Source organism: Pan paniscus, chromosome 8, assembly GCF_029289425.2.
Source record: "Pan paniscus chromosome 8, NHGRI_mPanPan1-v2.0_pri, whole genome shotgun sequence".
Taxonomy (NCBI): Eukaryota; Metazoa; Chordata; class Mammalia; order Primates; family Hominidae; genus Pan; species Pan paniscus.
In genome coordinates this window covers 91,694,038-91,715,498 of record NC_073257.2, presented here as the reverse complement: position 1 = coordinate 91,715,498, position 21,461 = coordinate 91,694,038, and the positions used below count along the sequence as shown (strand labels likewise).

At 49.3% G+C, this 21,461-nt stretch overlaps 1 protein-coding gene across 3 annotated transcripts in view; it reads right to left on the bottom strand.

Annotated features, from left to right (window-relative positions):
* The window catches only part of ANXA11 (annexin A11), a 50,257-nt gene extending 29,068 nt beyond the window's left edge, over positions 1-21,189 (bottom strand). The window contains exon 1 of one of the 3 annotated variants that reach the window (XM_063607452.1): positions 21,000-21,189. The gene's annotated coding sequence lies outside the window, so the exon portion shown is untranslated. Of the gene's footprint in view, positions 1-16,929; positions 17,471-20,999 lie in introns of those variants that run through there. The other 2 variants (XM_003813025.6, XM_063607453.1) reach the window with 2 other exon arrangements.
* Positions 21,190-21,461: the final 272 nt, after the last annotated feature.

The following is a 21,461-nucleotide window of genomic DNA, read 5'->3' as shown; positions in this document are numbered from 1 at the left end:
TGCTTGAGGGGGTACTTGTCAATACAAGAGGGCCAGAAAACCAACCTCCCCAGGACTCTTCCAGGACCACTGAGCTCTACCTAGTGGTGATGCTGCCAACCATCTGCAAATGTTTTCCAGAGTCAAAAATGCAGTCCCACAGCCTTGTTCACCACTGTTACCCCAGCATCTGGCTGAATGTGCACCTCATAAATGCAGTTTGAGTGGAAGAATGGATGGAGTTCTGGGGACTGGCCTCTGCTTTGCCAGTTAGTCAATTTTCTCCTTTATAACCTCTTCCTTCATTGGCTCCTGAGATTATTTAAGTATCAAATAGGATGTATTTGGCCTGCAGGGCAAGGAACAGCATAATAAACACTTATAAATCCAAGGCTCTCAGCAAGGACATCACACTCCCACAATATGCATTTTGGCCTTCTGTAGAGCAGAACCCACCTGGTGCATGACAGTCAACTGATGGACAGCTTGTTCATTGTCACTATAAGTCTGTTTGCTTCTGAACACCTACCACCTACTGCCCCCAGAAGTCTTGCTCAGATCTAACCAGGATGCCCAGGCCTAGCTCAGCCTCGCTTAGAAGCAGATAGCGTGATGGGCAGCTCAGTGCTGCCCGGAATGTGTTCCCTGACACCAGCTTCATATCTTGCAAGTTGTGAAGTTAGAAGGCACGCAGTTTAAGGAGCGAGACAGGCAGACAAGAGCAAGAGATTAGTTGCCCGAAAAGTTTAGAAAATGCTTACTACATATAGTTATGTACTATAACTACACATCCCCTTTCCAGGAAACTGCCAATTTGCAATAGCGTAATAAAAGCTCTGATAAATCCTGTAACAAAGGTGTCTGCTTAACTCTATCCTCAAATTTCCCAAACTAATTAGGCCATAATAGTAGTTACCATTTATTGAATGCTTACTATGTGCCAGGCACTGTTAAGTGCTTCACACGGAACTGAACTTTATAACAACCCTATGAGGCAAATACTAAAATTATCCTTCTCATATCAGAAATGAAGACTGAGGGACAGAGAGGCTGTGTAACTTGCTCAAGGTTATAGCTATTGAATGGCTGAGCCAGGCAGTCTGCTTCCAAAGCCCAGACTTTACCACTACACTATACTTCCTCACAGAGCCCACTGGCCCCAGGGACTAGTATTTTAAGAACAGAGCTTTAGAAACACTGGTATGATGAAATAGCATGGAATTCAGAATCAGGATACCTGGCTTCTAAGTCTGGTTTCACTGTATGATCCCAGGTACTTCATTAAAGGCAATGGAGGATGGTGAGAAGAACACAGACTCTGAAGCCAGACTACCCAGGTTCACATCCTAGTCCTGCTCCCCACCAGCAACGCGATCTTGACAGTTTACGAGACCTTTCTGCACCTCAGTTTTCCCCATCTGTAAAATGGGGATATTAACAGTTTAATACCAAGTTTGTTCCCATTATATCATGTAACATATCACGACATCCTGTTTCTCCAAAACAAAATAAGAAAGAGAGGACCCTGGGCTATTTGATAATGCCCAGGATGAGAACTGTGGGGACTGAAGGGGGAAGGAGGGGGGTGGGAGAGAAACATGGAACTGGGGAGGGTCAGGGCAGTGTGACAGGTGGAGGATGGGAGTGGGGAGCACACTGGCATGGCTGTGTTGGATTTTCCAGCCTCCCAATAGAGAAAGCACCAACAGGAAATTGGCGCTGTTTTCTTTCCATCCCCTCCACGTGCCTGGGTGTATGGGGGCCTGCTCCACTCCAAGAGCAGAGGGGACAGCGAAGGCAAGACTGATGGTGGAGGGAGGCCACCGGGCAGAGAGATATGAAAGACCCTCGGAGAGTAAACCTGCCTGGGAGAGGGACCCGCAGAGGCAGGGCCTCAGCCTGCATGAAGCTCCAACCCTGCGGGCACCAGAGCCTGTCCTCAGAATTTTCACTGAGGTGTGGCATGGATGGGGCCATCTTCTCTCCTCCTGCCTGCCTCTCCAGACCAGGTGCTGAGAAGGGGGATGGGGGCAAGTGAGGAGGAACTCACTTTCCATACAAGGCAGACCGAGAGCACACAGCGTCACACGCAGATCTCTCCGTCACGCTCCTCCATGGCAGGCTTCCCTGGAAGCCAGGCCACTCCTCTTTGTGGGCAGAGTCACCTCTGAGGCCTGCCCACACCAAACAGGCTCACATAAGAGCCAATGCTCAGTCAAATGCTGAGTCCAATTCAGAATTTCTGAGGAGTGGAAAGTGGGCAGCAGAGGAAGAAAGTGACAGAGACACAGTGCTAATATCTGGCTGCCTCGCAGGCCAGCACATGATGGGCACTCAGGTCCTGGAGGACGCTGAGGTTCTTGTAACAGACACAGTGGCAGTGACAGAAAAAGCCCCCCACCCAAGTCCTGACTCCAAAGTGTGGCCAGGACCTGCTATAGTTTGAATACTTCTGTCTCCTCAAAATTCATTTATTGAAATCCCAACTCCCAGTGTGATGACATTTGGAGGCGGGGCCTCTGGAAGGTTATGAGGTTGGAGTCCTCATGAATGGGATTCATGGCCTTATAAAAGAGATCGGCCGGGCGCGGTGGCTCACGCCTGTAATCCCAGCACTTTGGGAGGCCGAGGCGGGCGGATCACGAGGTCAGGAGATTGAGACCATCCTGGCTAACACGGTGAAACCCCGTCTCTACTAAAAATACAAAAAAAAAAATTAGCCGGGCGTGGTAGCGGGCGCCTGTAGTCCCAGCTACTCGGGAGGCTGAGGCAGGAGAATGGCGTGAACCCGGGAGGCGGAGCTTGCAGTGAGCCGAGATCGCGCCACTGCACTCCAGCCTGGGCGACAGAGCGAGACTCCGTCTCAAAAAAAAAAAAATAAATAAAAGAGATCCCAGAGGGCCCAACCCTTTCCACCATGTGGGGACACAGGGAGAAGGTGCTATCCTATTTGTGAACCAGAAAGTGGGCCCTCACCAGACACTGAGTCTGCTGACACCTTCATCTTCAACTTCCAGCCTCCAGAACTGTGAGCAATGTACTTCTGTTGTTTATAAGCCACCCGGTCTATGATATTTTATTACAGCAGCTTGAACGGATTTAGACGGAACCTAAGGATGCACGCGCATGTGCGCGCGTGCACACACACACACACTCTCTCTCTCACACACTCCCAAAAAGGGAAACAGTGGGTTGTGTTTGTCAGTGCAGGTGGCAGGGGCGGGGAGGAGACACAGGTCTCTGTCTTTGTTTACCCACTTCCGCAAGGGGAAGCCACCGCCAGTTACACCATCTGAGCAGAGGGAGCTTCTGCCAGGGCCCGCCTAGGAGGGACCAGCAAAACAATGGTAGTGAGCTGATGTCAATCGGGCACAAGTCCCAGGGTGGCTGAGGCTTCCCTGTCAATCCCAGCCCTCTTAGCTGTCAGGTCACTCCAGTTACTGCAAAGTCCAACCCAGCTTCTCCCAGATCTCCTGGGCCCACAGGGATGTGCCACACCCCAAGTCCTGTGGCAGTTACTGTCTACAAGACAACCCTTGCAGCAGCTCTGCCGGAAGGAAGCAGAAACTTCTCTAAACCCCTCCCTCATTTTGCAGTGGGAGGTAAAGGGAAGCTCTGCAGCTCCAAGACACTGGGCCTGAGCCTCACTGACATTGGCTTTCACAATGTCTACCCCTAGATTCTTGGCAGGCCCTTCTACCACCCCCAATTACTCTCTCTCACACACTCTAAACCAGCTCCCCCATCTTTTCATGGCCCACACTCCCCCGTCAAGGGCCCCAAACATCACAGGACAGTCACAAGGGACTTCTCGATTCTGCTGCATGAGTTTTACCACAGCCCACACAGCTCTGATATCATCTTCTAACACTGCTGCTAGGCCACCGGGATGGTACACAGGGTTTGGAATCCAATGACAATGATTCCATTCTAGCTCTACCTCTTGTTAGCTGTGTGACCCTGGATATATAGATTGACCACTCTGAGCCTTTCTCCTCACCTGTGAAAAGAGGAAAAATGCATCCATCTCATTACACAGCTGTGAGAATGTAGTATTCTCACATATATATAATATATATAATATATATTATATATAATATATATATTATATATATAATATATATTATATATATAATATATATAATATATATATATTATATATATAATATATATATATAGCACTACAACAGGTATTAGCACACAGCAGGTGCTCAGTTAATTTTAACTTAGTCCCTAGGAGGCATTAGCCTGGAGCCAAGGTCTGGTTCCTAACGCAACTGCTTGCTGTGTGACCCCCCTGGGCAACTTAACCTCTCCGAACCTCCATTCTATCTGCAAAGACCTGATGTACCCCACCTACCTTGGATTACTATGAGGACTAAAAGTAAAAAGAACAGGAATGCGCTTTGTAAAGCAGGACACAGTTATCTTCACTCTGTGACCAACACGCCTAGTGGCCAAAGAAGCCAGACTCTGACATTTGGAGAGGGAGAAAAGGGTCACAGATCCTGGGCACACACTAAACTCAGGTGTCAGGTGTCAGGCTCCCGCCAGGGGACCAGCCCAGCCCACACAGTGAGGGGAGTATCCAGCCAACCCTTAGGGTCCCGGGGCCTCAGGAAAATGCTGGTAAGGGCAGGGGTAGAGGGAGGGCTTTTCAGAGCCTGAAACTCAGCTACCATCAGCTTCTCTGATTAGGTCCCTCAAAGACATCCCCGGTACCTGTGAATGTGTTACTTTATGTGGCAAAAGGGACTGTCCTGACGTGATTAGGGTTACCCGCCATGAAATGGGGAGACTAGCCTAGATTATCCGGGTGGGCCCAATCCAGTGAGAAGCGTCCTTCAAAGCAGAGAGCCTTTGTTGCTGGGTTAAGGATGAAAAGGAAGAATAAGAAGGACAGAGTCCAAGCATGAGAGGGATTCCACCCATGGAGGAAAAGGGCCAAGTGCCACGGAACTCAGATGGCCTCTAAAGCTGGAAAGGGCAAGGAAGCATTCACCTCTAGGGCCACCAGACAAAGACACAACCCTACCAACACCTTCATTTTAGCACCATGAGATCCAAAAGACCCTGAGATAAAACTGTAAAGATAAAAAAACCATGTGGTAAAATAGTGCAGCCACTATGGAAAACAGTATGGAGATTCCTCAAAAAATTAAACATAGAACTACCATATGATCCAGCAATCTCACTCCTGGGCATACAGGCCGAGTACCTCTCATTCAAAATGTGTGGGATCAGCAATGTTTCAGACATTGTGGTCTTCACACCAGATGATTTCAGATTTTGGAATACTGGCATCATACTTACCATTGTGTATCCAAAATCCAAAAATCCAAAATCCAAAATGCTTCAATGAGCACTTCCTTTGGGCGTCATGTTGGAGCTCAAAAAGTTTCGGACTTTGGAACATTTCAGATTTGGGATACTCAACCTATATACCTAAAGGAAATGAAAGCAGGGACTCCAACAGACATTTGTATACCCATGTTCATAGCAGCCTCATTCACAGTAGTCAAAAGGTGGAAACAACTCAAGTGCCCATCGATGGATGAATGGATAAACAAAACAAGATCTCCACATAAAAAGAGAATATCATTCAGCCTCAAAACAGAAGAAAACTGACATATGCTACAATGTGGATAAATCTTCAACACATTATGCTAAATGAAACAAGCCAGGCACAAAAGAACAAATACTTCTGATTCCACCTATATGAAGTCTCCAAAGGAGTCAAATTCCTAAGGACAGAAAGTAGACTGCTATTGGCCAGGGCTCAGGTAAGAGGGAATGGGGAGTTTACATTTCCTGAGTACAGAGTCAGTTTGGGAAGATGAGAACCTTCTGGAGATGCATCGTAATGACTGTTGCACAACAAAGTGAATGTATTTAATACCACTGAACTGCACACCTAACAGTGGGTAAAATGGTAAATTTTACGTTGTGTATATTTTTACCACAAAAAGAGTTGCATGGTTTTAAGCCACAAGTTTGTGGTAATTTGTTACAGCAGTAATTGAAAACTAATTATTGAAAACTATTTGAGGTGATGGATATATTAACTAGTTTGCTTTAATTATTTCACATTGTATTCATAGATTATAACATCACTTTGTACTCCATAAATTTACATAATTATAAATGTTAATTTACAATAAATTTTTTTTTTTTTTTTTTTTTTGAGACAGAGTCTCGCTCTTTTGCCCAGGCCGGACTGCAGTAGCCCTATCTTGGCTCACTGCAAGCTCCACCTCCTGAGTTCATGCTGTTCTCCTGCCTCAGCCTCCTGAGTAGCTGGGATCACAGGCGCCCGCCACCGTGCCCGGCTAATTTTTTGTATTTTTAGTAGAGACAGGGTTTCACCATGTTAGCCAAGATGGTCTCGATCTCCTGACCTCGTGATCCGCCCGCCTTGGCCTCCCAAAGTGCTGGGGTTACAGGCGTGAGCCACCACGCCTGGCCAAAAAATTTTTAAAGAAAACTATTGGCCAGGCACGGTGGCTCACGCCTGTAACCCCAGCACTTTGGAAGGCCAAGGTGGGTGGACTGTATGAGGCCAGGAGTTTGAGACCAGCCTGGGCAACATAGTGAGACCCTGTCTCTACTAAAAATACAAAAATTGGCCAGGCACAGAGACTCATGCCTATAATCCAAGCACTCTGGGAGGCTGAGGCAGGCGGATCACCTGAGGTCAGGAGCTCGAGACCAGCCTGGCCAACATGGCAAAACCCCATCTCTACTAAAAATACAAAATTAGCTGGGTGTGGTGACATGCACCTGCAATCCCAGCTACTCGAGAGGCTGAGGCAGGAGAATTACTGGAACCCGGGAGGTGGAGGCTGCAGTGAGCCGAGATCATGCCATTGCACTCCAGCCTGGGCAAAAAGAGCAAACCTCTGTCTCAAAATAAAATTAAATTAAAATTAAAATACAAAAATTAGCCAGGCATGGTGGCACGTGCCTGTAGTCCCAGCTACTCAGGAATTGCTTAAACCCAGGAGGTACAGGTTGCAGTGAGCCGAGATTGTGCCACTGCACTCCGGCCTGGGTGACAGAGTGAGACTCTGTCTCAAAAAACAAAAACAAACAACAACAAAAAAAACTTTAAAGAAAACTAATATATACAGTGACCATTCCTTCTCTTTCCTTCCAGATCCTTCTATGGCATTCTCTTTCCAAAGGCCTCTGTTCTCCTTGCATAAGAGCTCTGTGAACACGTCTACCTAACTCAGCCAGCTTTCTTCAACAAGGGAAATATTAAACCACCAAGACTACAAAAAAACCCCTTCCAACGGCAGAAGCAGGAACCAGGTGCTCACCTCTCCCATGTGTCGGGAACAGGATCGGCACAGGTGTGCTAACTTGAATTACCAGTCAACATGAGTCACCAGGGGACTTGGGCCCTCAGTGGCTTCCGTGTGGCCAGGCTACGCATGCCCAGTCAGCATTTGCCCAGTCGGATTTGCACAGGCAGGGCCATCACACCCCATCGGCCAGGACCTCACAACCGGATGCCAGAGGCCAGCTCAGCACCTCAGAGACGACTCAGTTCACTCCCACCGACCCCACCTCACCCCATTTCACAAATGGTCACACTGACAACCAGAGAGAGGGTTGTGGCATGCCAAGGTGATACAGCAAGACCCTAAGAGGGCTGGTGCCGAATCCCCCACTCCCAGGCTAGAGCTCATCGTCCCCAGGGCAGGGTGGGTAGAGAGGCTTCCTGTCCTCAGAGCCGCTGATGGACTCAGGCCCAGTTCTCTAGGACGATTCTTTTTGTTCCATCACAGGGGCAGCCCATGGGAGTTCAAGCCTGGGTTGCTGCTTCCTGCCCAAGGCAACAGCAGTGGGAAGACCAGCGCTGAGGAGAGATTAATTTTGCAATATTGGGGAATGACTGCCTTCCAGGAAACACACCAAAGGGGGAAGAGATGTGATAAAATCCTGCCCCTCCTGTACATTTCACCTATGCACTCTAATCAGATTTTTATGGTCTCCCTCTTCATATAGACAGCAAAGGGTCAAAGGACATCTGAGAAAGTCTATACCAAGAAAGGGAGAGACCAAAACAGAGAAAAGGAACCAAAGAAACAGACAACGATGAGAAGTAGAGGACAAAAATATAACCAATAATATCCTCAGAGATAGAAGAGAACCAAAGAAACAGACAATGGTGAGAAATAGAGGACAAAAATATAATCAATAATATCCTTAGAGACGGAAGAGAAAATGTTATATCCACAAAGCAAAAAGATCAGCAAAGCAATCATTGTGAAATTTGAGAACAGAAGAGGCAAAAGATACTAAAACTTTAGAAAAGAAAGAACAAGGGTCCTTTTCAGGGGAACTGGAAGGACACTGGACTTCAACAGCCACACTGGAAACTAGAAGATAACAGAATAATGTGTTCAGTGTTCAGAAAGGAAATTATTTTCAGCTTATAATTCTATAGCCAGCTAAATTATCCACTACTGGATAGAGATATTTGGAATGGATATTTTTATCCATTAGGGAGGAATAGAGATATTTGCAGGCACACAAGCTTCAAAAACAAAAAACAAAACAAAATCTACCTCCCATGCACTTTTCTTAGGAACTTCTGGATGATTTCAGCAAAATGAGACATAAATAAGGAAAAGAAAGAAAATAAAATATATAGGATCTAGGCATAGGAGAATCTAACACAGAAGACTGTAAAAAGAAGTCCCGGGACAACAGCTGAGCAGCAGGCCTGCGGAGCAACTAGACCAGTTTGGAACAATAGATACGCAGAAAATCAGGCCCCCAAGGAGGGAAAGCATCCACCTGAGGAATATTGGGACAGGAAGGATTGTACTCCTAATGTGTGACCACGGCACATTACTGGCACAGCATCGAACAATACAATTTATGGTCACAATAATGCAGACATTAAATATTGATGTATGTATTGGTTCCTAATCTACCAAGCAGGAAGTCAACATATTTCAAAACTGATAAATTAAGAAACAGTCATATAAGCCTATTAATTAAAAATAGTTAAAAATGATTAACTCTGGAGAAAGAGGGAAAGAGGAAGGATGTGTCAGGGGACTGCTGGCTTCATTATAAGCCTTTTGGATCAACATATTTGGCTTTTTTCATTTATTATTATAAAATATTTTTACAATATAGCAATAAATACAACATATATATGAATTATAAAGCATAATAAAATAAGCATCCTTTATCATCTAACTTTAGAAAGAGAACATTACTTCTGCCAGGCGCAGTGGCTCACATCTGTAATCCCAGCACTTTGGGAGGCTGAGGAGGGCAGATCACTTGAGGCCAGGAGTTCGAGACCAGCCTGGCAAACATGTCAAAACCCCGTCTCTACTAAAAATACAGAAATTAGTCTGGCGTGGTGGCGCATGCCTATACTCCCAGCTACTCGGGAGGCTGGGGCTGCAGTGAGCCAAGATCGTGCCACTGCACTCCAGCTTGGGCAACAGAGGGAGACTCTGTCCCAAAAAAAAAAAAAAAAAAAAAAGACAGAATATTACTACATTCTTCTTCTTTTTTATTTTTTTGAAGAAGTCTCTTGCTCTGTCACCCAGGCTGGAATGCAGTGGTGCAATCTCACTGCAGCCTCAGCCTCCCAAGTAGCTGGGATTATAGGCATGTGCCACCACGCCCAGCTAATTTCTGTATTTTTAGTAGAGATAGGGTTTCGCCATGTTGACCAGCCTGGTGAACTATATTCTTCAACTGCTTTCTGAAAAAACAGGCATATATTTTTTAGGGGAAAGTTAAAATAAAACACTAGCAGCCAGTCTGTGAGACTGGTACCAACATCTGCAGTAGGTCCAGGTTTTGTGGGGCCTGAAGCTTATACAATTTTAGGAACCCTCTTCAGGACAAAGAATACAAAAAATCTTAGTTTTTTGCAAATGTTATAAACCATATGACTCTGTGAACTCACTGCTAATGCCCCTCCCACGGCCCCTCACTAGGGTGCTACAAGTCCGGGGACCTGAAGCTTCCACTTCATTAGCTTCACAGCAATCCCACCTGGGTTTATGGAGGCACCAGGGGCTGGGCTACACCCCCTAGGATAAGGAAGAAAAAAATAAAGTCCTGGCCTGCATCATGCTTTCCCTCTAGCTAGGGAGATAAACACAATAGCGCACTTCCAGGGAAACACACACTACAATATTTAAGAGCCACTCCTAGGAAGAGTCGGGGGTGGGGAAGACAAAGAATTCAGAAAATGTGTTCCCTGGCAGTGGAGCATAGGGGCGTCTGAGAAACTGGCTTCTCTCTGAGGGGCCTTGGCAAATCTAAGCCCTCCCAGCCTCGTCTACCTCACCTATTTTCAATGAGTGCGCCTGCAGGGCCTCAGTGGTTTGCATGCTGCCTCCCAGAACCTGGGGCTCCTGAAGGTTTTGGAGCTCAATAGCATTATTTCATTGGAGGGAGGAAAGGGCTGCAAAAGGGAGACTCTGGCTTAAATCCTTCAAAAATATTAAAACAGGAGCTCTGGCAACAAGGGCCCCACATTTCTGCATGGTGACACTCGGCTAGGGCTGGCAACAGCTGCGCACCTCCCTCCCTCCTTCAGCTGCCGGGCTGTCCTTGCAGGAATCTGCATTTGTGATCACAGGAGTAGAGGTTTACCAGGGCCCTTCCAGTTGGTGTGTTATGAGCCATCTCATCTCCTTATGAATGGCCGGCACAGACCCGTCTCTCACCACAGGCTGAGGAAGAGAGGCGAAGAAGACTGAAGAGTGTGATGGCAGCAGGGTGTCCCCCAGCCTCTCCTGGAAAGGCCCTGATGCCCATCAGCCAGTCCTCGGGGCCTGTTCAAACCACTCTGGAAGCCCAGCCCCTTCAAGCCTGGGAGACTTAACAGAGTGTATATTCCAGCTCCAAATGGCTGAGCACCCCTGCTCTACCTAGAAGCCTCAGGAAACCTTTCCAAATATCCCTTATCAAGGGCTGCTCTTCAGATGGTGACAATATCCCCAGTCAGCCGCATGCAACTGGAAGTTCAAGGACCTGCAGCTCACTCTGGAGGAGAAAACACCTTCACTTGGGAATGGGCTGACCCTTCTGCAGCTGGCATCCTAAGCTGTGTCAAGCAGTCTGGAGCCAAGAGTCACTCACACTGGGCCACTGAGGAACAGCATGAAAACAGAAGGTACCTCAGGGACATGCATGATGGAGAGAAGCACAAAAAATGCATGTCCTTAGCCCAGCCCAGCTCAGCACTTCCCCTTTTCAGGACACCTCTGCTTAGGTGGTCCCTCCAGCTGGTCTGACCTCCTGTCTCCTGGCCTTCCCTGCGTCCAGATGAAGTTCCACCTTGTATTAGTCCATTTTCACACTGCTGATAAAGACATAACCGAGACTGGGCAATTTACAAAAGAAAGAGGTTTAATGGACTCACAGTTCCACGTGGCTGGGGAGGCCTCACAATCATGGCTGAAGGTGAAAGGCACATCTCACATGGCAGCAGACAAGAGAAGAGAGTTTGTGCAGGGAAATTTCCCTTTATAAAAGCATCAGATCTTGTGAGACTTATTCACTATCACGAGAATAGCACAGCAAAGACCTGCCCCATTCAGTTACCTCCCACCAAGTCTCTTCTACAACACGAGGGAATTCGAGATTTGGGTGGGGACACAGCCAAACCATACCATATCTCTTTCAGGAAGCCCACCCTGATCTCCTATCCACAATGCTCACTCTTCTTGGAACTCTCACAGCACTTGTCCTAAAATGTTTTCCATGTTCTCTAATGTTCTAATAAGCTGCCCTTTTTCTAACTCCTAGGATAGATACATATATTACCTCCCTATATATTACCTCATTAACCTCCACAATGCTCCTATTGGATAGGTATTATCATCCTCATTTTATAAGCAAGGGAACGAAGGCTGAGCTGACTCTTGACATGCAAAGGTCACACACCCAAGTGCCAGAGCCAGACACTTTTTTTCTAGGCCTCCCCATGAGAGCATCAGTGCTACAGGCTGTAGGACAGGCCTCTCTTCCTGTCCCCCACCACCACCTGCCACAGGGCTGGCACTGTGAGGCCCCTGACACATACTGAATACTGGCAGGAACCCCGGTAGACCCTGACTCATTTCTTCCACTCTCTGGGTGGCACCTGTTTTGGTAGCCTCTATTACGTAGGCCCCAGGAATTCTGGGGGCAGGGAGGACACATCTAGGACATTCCCCTCTCTCCCCCACCTCAAGGCAGGACCTTAAGTGATGTGAGTGGGCGTATGAACATCTCCAGCTCTACTGAGAAGGGGGTGGGGGCCCTGGGCGTGCACTCCAGAGCCCCAGTGTCCTGCCCTTGCTGGTCACAGGTGCCATTAAGTTACCGAAGCCAGCCAGCCAGCCTCAGGGCAGCACTCCACCAACCCTGACCATATTTTCCCAGGCACTGAACAAAAAGCCTACACAGGTGCTGTTAAGCATTCAACTCCCCACCCACATGCCAGGAACTAAAATAGCTGTAGCCTATGTTAATCATTAGCCAGGCTGCACCTCAGACCTCCCCTCTGAGGGCTGGCACCTGGGGCAGCTCAGCCTGGAGAAACTCCAGGCAAGGCAGGCTGGGAGAGTGGCAGCGTCCGGAGCCTCACCAAGGGGCTGAACTTGAGCAAGCAGGTTCTGAAAGACACTTCTTCAAGATAAAGTCAATTCCCAGTGCACTAGCATTTGGATTACATAAGAATCCTAAAATACTGGAGCTGGAAGGGGCCTTCATGAAATCATTTCATTCAACCTGTTTATTTTATTTGAGGTGGGAGCTGAGACCCAGAGAGCAGAAGGACTCTGCCTGAGGTCTCAGAGCTGGCTGGGGGGCAGGACAATGACTAGAACCACATCTCTGGATTTCCAGGCCAGTGCATTATGAACCAGGCTGGTCCCCAACCACTCAACATATTTCTGGGCTCCATCACACCTTCTCAGGCTGGAGAATGGACTTGAGAAATACAAAGGTTAAACCCCGGAAAGAGAAGAAAGTTACTACTGCCTCCCAAATAATGTCCCATATAATCAAGCCACTCAGAAAAGTACCAGCCACTCCATAGGAGCCTTATGACCCTGTTTCTCTCCAGATCCCCTCCCTATGTGTGATGACAACAGAGAATGGGGGTTGGCAACCACTGCTCTGATCTCTCAAGGATATTACCAGCCACGGAGACCGAACATCATCCCCACCTCAGTTCAGGGTTCAAATAGCCTCTGCCCTCAAACTCTCCTAGAAACAGTCACCTAGGTGTCATATTTGGGGTTGAAGAAGGGAAGTTGGGAGGAGGTAGCACAAAAAAATCACCCCTGGCCGGGCGCGGTGGCTCACACCTGTAATCCCAGCATTTTGGGAGGCCGAAGCGGGAGGATCACGAGGTCAGGAGATCGAGACCATCCTGGCTAACATGGTGAAACCCGTCTCTACTAAAAATACAAAAAAAATTAGCAAAGCGCAGTGGCAGGCGCCTGTAGTCCCAGCTACTTGGGAGTCTGAGGCAGAATGGCGTGAACCCGGGAGGCAGAGCTTGCAGTGAGCCGAGATCATGCCACTGCACTCCAGCCTGGGCGACAGAGTGATACTCCGTCTCAAAAAAAAAAAAAATAACCCCTATCCCACTGGGTCTTGGAGGGGGCCCCTCGATCCCATGGGGTCTGGAAGATCTGGTGGTGGCTGCAGCAATGGAGTATGTGGATGCCAGACCTGACGGCTGGGAGCAGCAGATGACTCTCGGGGCATCAGCAAAGCCACAGCAGCTTGCCAGCCTGTGCACCAGCCCACAGGAACAGAAGCTGCCTTGCTTGCACTGCCTGCGGGCTTGCCACTGTCATGAGAAACCATTCCCACTTCCTAACCTGAGGAACACAGGCTTAGCCAACAGCAAGACTGATAAGCATAGTAGTAGTTTCAAATTCAGGAGAGCAGTGGGTGGTGTTCCAGAAACTTCTGATTGTCCTCCTCAACCATCTGTTCTCTCTTGCTTTAGTAACAGAACACTCACCATAGCCTGGCACACAGCAGCCCCCACTAAGGACTGCTTCCCAGACCCCTAGCAGCTAGGAGGGCCTGCCATGGGGATGTGAAAGTGAGCTGTCTTGGGCCATGCAGTTAAGGGAGGCACCTAGACGGTGCTACCCAACATGTGGCCCGGCGGCATTATACAATATGGGAGCCTGTAAGCAATTAAAGTGCTCAGGTCCCATCACAGACCTCCTAAATTAGAATGATTCAGGGTGCAGTCCAAGAATCTATGCTTTAACAAGCCTTCCAGATTGTTCTTATACATGCTCAAGTTTGAAAACCACAGCTCTTGAGAATGCTAGGGACAACAGTCCATAAGGAGCCTGGTGCCAAGACAATCTCATGGAACACACACTTAACCTCGACCCTGATTTTTTCAAGAAAGAGTGAGAGAGTGAGTGAGAGACAGAGATAGAGAGAGAGACGGGGCTCCTCTCTTCATTCACAACCAAACCTGAAACGTAATACAGGTGGCGTGGGGAAGATGACGATGAGAAACTTAACCCAACAGCAAAAATCAGGAAAGGAATACATGCAAGTATAATAAGTAATAAGCAAGATGCAAAGAATAAAATCAAGTATATCTGGTATGTCAACAGTCAGAATTCCTCTACCAAAGACAGAAACCATGCAATTAGGTTTGTTGCTGTTATCACTGCCTCTGTCAACCTCCATCCACCCTCAACCACGTTCTGATTATGAGAAACAAATTTTATTTACGAAGATTCCATCTTCAAGATAAACTTTTTTTTTTTTTCTTTTTGAGACCAAGTCTTGCTCTGTCGTCCAGGCTGGAGTGCAGCGGCACGATCTCGGCTCCACTGCAAGCTCCGCCTCCCGGGTTCATGCCATTCTCCTGCCTCAGCCTCCCGAGTAGCTGGGACTATAGGCGCCCGCCACCACGCCTGGCTAATTTTTTATATTTTTAGTAGAGGCGGGATTTCACCGTGTTAGCCAGGATGGTCTCTATCTCCTGACCTCATGATCTGCCCGCCTCGGCCTCCTAAAGTGCTGGGATTACAGGCGTGAGCTACCGCGCCCAGCCAAGATAAACTTTTTTAAGTGAGAAAGAAATATTTAAAACTAAGGGTTGGGCAAAGACATACCAAATAAATGCAAAGAAAAACAGAGGTGGAAATATTAATAGTAAAAATAGGCTGGGCACAGTGGTTGGCTTGGTGCAGTGGCTCATGTCCGTAGTCCCAGCACTTTGGGAAGCTGAGGTGGGCAGATTACTTGAGCCCAGGAGTTTGAGACCAGCCTGGGCAACATGGCAAAACCCCATCTCTACCAAAAATACAAAAATTAGTCTGGTCTCAAAATAAATAAAAATGAAAAAATATGTAAAATTTAAAAACATATATGTTGAAGACTTTTCGATAATCCTGCCTTAGCAGGCCAAGGGGTTTTTCCAGCCATTTCTCTCTGGCATTTGCCTTTATCTGTAAACACAGTACTTGGAGAACTACTCACTAGGATCTCAGTGTACAACAAGGCATAGGCTAGTCCAGTCCGCTGAGACAGTTTATGTGGCTTAAAACACAAGCACAGAGACGAGCTTATGACTTGGGGCCCGCGTCTTTCTGACTTCTGGCCCTGAGAAGTGTTTGTACTGGCTACTCTGTCAAAAGCTCATCTTGCTGTCTGGAATGAGGAAGGAAATGCGTAAATGAGAGGCAGAGCAGTCCGCTTCTTGGACCTACAGGAAGGGGCAGGAATTGCAAAGTGAGAGAAGAGGTTCCCAGGCAACGTCCCAGGAGTTTGCACGCAAATCTCATTTTATCCACCCCTCCTAAAAATCTGGCTATCATGGGGACCATTAGGACAGCCAAGGACAGGGAGCTCATGGTCATCAGTGAGACCTGATTACTAACCGCTCCATGTGAGCCTGAACAGAAGCTAAAGGGGCATGGCTTGAATGTCCTCTGATGCCTGCATTTAAATTTCTGAGCCTTTCACTTATTATCTTATAAAATGCACTTATTTATTAATTTTAAGACTGTAAAGAAAAGAGATTCTCCCAGATCCTTGGCCATGTATTCTCCTAAAACACAGACAATATGGAATTTAAGGCCAAAGACCAAAGGCATTAAATAACCAGCAAATGACAGGTAGGAAGATCAGCTTGATAAGCCTATATACATGAAACACGAAAGCCAAACTCAAAAGGCTAGAACTCCCACAAATATAAGTAGAGCCGGACTTTAAAAAACTACAGTGAGAGTTTTTGTTATACCTCTCAGAATCTGACAGCCAGGCAAGCAGGGATATAAGGGTAACTGAAGTTAAGAGATTTATCTAAAGTCAGCGTCCCGCAGAGTACCTATTTTCTCCTTTCGCGCCCATGAAACATGTTAATATTTATCATGCAGTTGGCCACAAAGAAAATTTAATACCAGCCAGGTGCAGTGGTTCACTCCTGTAATCCCAGCACTTTGGGAGGCTGAGGCGGGGTGGGGGGATTGCTTGAGGCCAGGGCTTTGAGACCAACCTGGGCAACATGCTTCATTCACTCATTCACTCATTCATGAGAATGAATCCACTTTGTGAAAGAAGCAAACCCTTGCAGGTACCTAGGTCTGCCTGAGAACGGAGCGCCGTGGGGAGGGATGTCAGTGGCAGGCCATCCACATGTTCCCTTCTGGGATTGGAAAGGGAGCAGGAGGGTAAATCGAGGCAACAGAATCAAACACTCCCTCAACGACGTCCTCCTCGCCTTCAAAGCCAACATTTCAGAGCCTGTCTAAACTTACTATCATCAGATCCTCACGTCCTGCTACTCCTCACCCGTTCACTCCAACCTCGCTTCTGCTCACATCATCCCACCAAAGCAGTGAAGGCAGCCACATCTCCTCCATATCACTCACCACAGCCGCGATGCCAAGCTGACCACTCCATCCCACGAAGCAGACTCACCCTGGCTCCTGGGATACAACTCTGTCCTGGCTTTCTGGGCCCCTCTCAGGTCGCTCTTTTTCTGGGTCCTTTATAGGCTCATCTTCCTTTACTCAGCTGTTCGAGGTAAGTTCTTCAATCTCGCTGTGCCCATGACTTCAAATACAAACACAACCTAGACAAATGTCTGTCTAGCCAAGACGCCTCCTGAGCCCCAGACCCACCAGCTTATTTGGTATCTCAAAGATACCTCAAACACAACATGTCCAAAACCAAATACATGATCTTCTTCATCCTCCAAACCTGGTCCTCATCCAGTGTCCCATGTCTCAGGGACACCAGGTGGATGACTCTAGGGTGAGTGGGGGCGGTCTCTCCTTTTAAGCACACCACGCAGGGCGAGGCCAACAGTGGGTTCTCAGTAATAAGCAGTTCTACAGGAACATGCCTTGTCACCTACTTCCTAAAAATAGCCGTGACCTTTTTAGTGGACACAGCAAGCTCACATCTGTTATCACCACTCCTTCCCCACTGTCACACGCACCCTTTCCCCCAGTGGTGCCACTCCCCAGGCTGGATATGCCATATGCTCCCTAGCCTCCCTGTGAGCAGCCTCCACATTTCTCCTCTCTGCCCTCACTCAGATTTCCCCCATCTCATGTCCTCCAAGTCAGCCACCCCCAAGTGTGAGGGGCAGGGGACACCTGACTTCCTTCTCAATTTCCTTTCCTTCTTTTCTGCTAAGGCGGAGCCTAAGCCCCTGGAAAGCTAGAGATCCCAGAACCAGGCTTTGACCACCGCACACTCCACCCTCTGCTTCACAGCTCCTGGCAGTCACACACCCACGGTATCAACATTGTCATCACCACCCCCTAACTGATCTCAAACCCCTTTGCAAACATCTTCTCATCTGATTCTCCATTCCAGACAGGCATTTTATCATCCAGAACTGTTCTGTGGGGGGGCGGGGGGGGGTGTCTCTGTGTGGCTGGGTGGCTTGTCCTAGGATACCCAGCACAGAGAACTCTGTCCCCCAATTTCTTAGTTGCCCCCACCCATTCCTTCCTCACATCAGCATGGGCAAGGCCAGCTGTGGTTTGGGTCACTGTTCAGGCTGTACTTTTAGGATCCTCCCAAATAGCAACAACTATGTGACTATCAGGTCTTTATTTCATGGGTTATAGGAGATAGGGTCAGTAAGCCTAATGTGTAACAGTTTCAGTGGTTATTACAGAGTTCCATTGAATTGCAACAACTCCCTTTAAAAGCACAAACTCCCACCAAGAAAATCTCAGTTTCTTCATTAATCCTAAGAGCTTTCCTATCTAGGTATCACTCAAAATTCCTACTATTCTGGGGGCAATGGGATCAGAGGGTGTTACAGAGAAAAATCCAGAGAAAGTGAAAAGTCTGCTTCCTTGGCAGTGCTGGTGAAGCATACCCTTACACAGACGCTTCCCCATGGGAACAAGTGCCAGGAACTGCTTCAGGCTTACGGGGGAAGACAGTGGCTAAGAAGAGAGAGGAGGCCGGGCACGGTGACTCATGCCTGTAATCCCAGCACTTTGGGAGGCTGAGGCGGGCAGATCACCTGAGGTCAGGAGTTCAAGACCAGCCTGGCCAACATGGTGAAGCCCCGTCTCTACTAAAAATACAAAAACTAGCTGGGCATGGTGGCGCATGCCTGTAATCCCAGCTACTCGGGAGGCCAAGGGGGGAGAATCATTTAAACCCAGGGAGCGGAGGTTGCAGTGAGCCAAGATTGCATCACTGCACTCCAGCCTGGGTGACAGGGCGAAATCTGTCTCAAAAAAAAAAAAAAAAAGACAGCGGAAGAAGAGGGGTGAATCCAGGAGGAAGGAGGGGGTGCACCAGAAAGGTCCCAGGACCTCTGATGTTCCAGCATTCAGCATGCATTTTGTTTCCACATTCAGCTCCTGCCCACACCAGTTTCTTTTCTCTATTCTACAATTTCCAAGAAGAACCCACACTAACCTATTCTGTCTCAACTCCCACTCCTGTCATCCCAAGCCACACATCACCTCCCCAATCACGTGAACTAGGCATCACTAATCGATCCTGGCCTTCTAGACACATCCACCCAGGGTGGGCCCTTTCTATAATGTCATGCATAAAGGCATCAGATGGGGCTTCCACTCCCACCTCTTAGTCCCAATTCATCTCCATCTCACCCTCCCCACGTTTCTCTATCCAAACCCAGCCTTCAAGGTCCTATATTTTAACCACAGGGAAACCACTTCCCTGTGCTGTCTCTGTTGTTCAACTAACGACAACTAATTTTCTGAGCACCTACATTAGGCAAGGCCCATCCTGAGTGCTGCCACCAAGAGGTAAGTCAGAAACAGCCCCCACCCTCCAGAGTCAGAGGACAGGGCAGCGATAAGCCACACGGCCACACAAATACTATGCAAGGCGAGAGATGAGAACCGAGTCAGTGCCAAAAGGGCTGAGTGAGCTCAGAGCATATCCCGTCCCTCCTGCTGGGAGCAGGAACCCGGATGGCTCCCAGGAGGGTGGAGAATGCTAGGCCAGACGGGGGAGGGAGGGCATTCCAGTAAGATAGAGAGCATGAGCTTAGCATGAGCTAAGCCAGAAGGATGGTTCAGGAGAAGTGCATTTCAACTTTAGCTGAACCTTCCACTGCTACTATTTATTGACCCTTACACCTGATTATTTATGACCCAGGCCTGCCTCACACACTTTATGGCTAATGTGGGTGACACCCATCTGGGATACACAAGTGTGGTGCAGCAGTCACCACCTGTTCTGACTGGTCCGTACCTGAGCTCTGTATTGTTATTAAATAAATGAATGCACTGAATCTCACAACAAGCCTGTGAGGCAGGGATTACTATTACCCCCATTTTACAGATGAAGAAACCAAAGCACAGACAATAGAGACAAGATAGCAAGGTATGCAGGAGCCTGAAGTAGTGGGCACCCAATGCCAGGGCAACAAACTGCCCTGGCACCTCACCTGGCCTCTCGTCAGGGAACACCTTGCAGCACAAAGAATGCCTTGAGGAAAGGGGCCCTGTTAATCCTCCTGGAATCCCCAACAATTGACTGCCGCATAAAAGGAATGAGGAAAGCAATGAGAGCCAGTGAAGGGTGAGCATACCAGGCCCTGCCCTGCAAACCTAGTCCCTGTTGCGTGGGCAGGGCAGGGCAGGGGCTCGGCCTCACAGCTCCACTCCATGCCCAGCGCAGAGAACAGAGGGGAGAGCTACCACAAACGCCGAATCTCTACAGAGAGGTCAAGGATTGGAGGGCAGAGACAGAAATGCCCCGGGCTGACTGTTTCCAGCTTGGGCTAGCACTGGCTGGCTTAACTTTTCCCCTCCAAAGTCTCTAGGTAACAAACTTCGCGTGTCTCCTTTAAACCAACAGACCGTTTTACCTAAGTCTTAAGGGCCTGGCCTGCACCCATGGGAGATACAAGTCCAGGAATCCCTTCCTGAAACTGGGGATCAAGGTTGGGGAAGGGGTGAAGGCACGCACAGCACCTGGGATGGCTCCCGTATTCCCTCAAACACTGGGGAGAGCTCCTTACAAATAAACTGCAATGGTAGCAGCTCCCAGGAATGTGCGTGCTCCCAGTTTCGGAGGAAAGTTCCTGAAGATAGCCTTCTCTGCTTAATCTCCCCAAGCCTCGCCTAGAAGGGCGCGCGCACCCTGGAGGGCTCCGCAGGGCTGCGGGGCCCGGCCTCCGGCACCCCTCCCGCCACCCGTTGCCTCCTGCGCCCAGGGTCACGGCCCCTGGCCCTACCCAGGCCCAGACTGAGACCCTGACCCCTGAGCCCGGGGGGACGGCGAGTGCACCCCGACCACACAGGAGGGAGCAGCCCCAGACGCCGAGGCTGATCTAGGGGGCTACCAGGCCGACACGGCCCGCCCGCGACCCGCCGACGCCCTCCTCTGCCCCCCACCCCCACGCCTGTAGTGCAACCAGGAAGCCGCAGGGCCGCGCTGGGCTGGGCGCGAGGCAACCCCGGGCCTCACCCGCGGCGCCGCGGTGCACTGCCGCCGCCTGGTCCCAGGCCCCCAGCCGGCCCGGGACCCTCACTCACCTGGCCACGGGGACTCCGGACGCGAGGGGCGAAATGGGACGTGGGCGGGAGTGGCTCTCTCCGCTGGCGTCCCGGGCGCGGCGCCTGGGTTCTGCCTAGGGCTGGGTCCCACTCCCGCTCGCGGGGCACGCGGGGCACTCGGGGCACTGGGGAGCCGCGGGCGCCGCAGCCGTCAGCGCCGGGCTGAAAACTCCGCGGGCGCGGCTGCCCCAGGCGCCAGAGGCAGGGCAAGGGAGGGGCGGGGCCTGAGCGCGGCCCCGCCCCCGAGATGAGGACTGGGCAGGGCGGGCGCGCGAGGAGCAGCGGCCTTCCGGCTGCGGAGCTGCTCCAGGAAGTCTCGGGCTCCGGAGGTCCCTCTGCCGCCCCTAACCTCTGCGGCGCCCAGTGCCGCGCAGAGCCGCATTCGCCCTCCTGCAGGGGTGGGCATTTCCTAAGTCCTCTCCAGCCCCGTGTGCGTCGGTT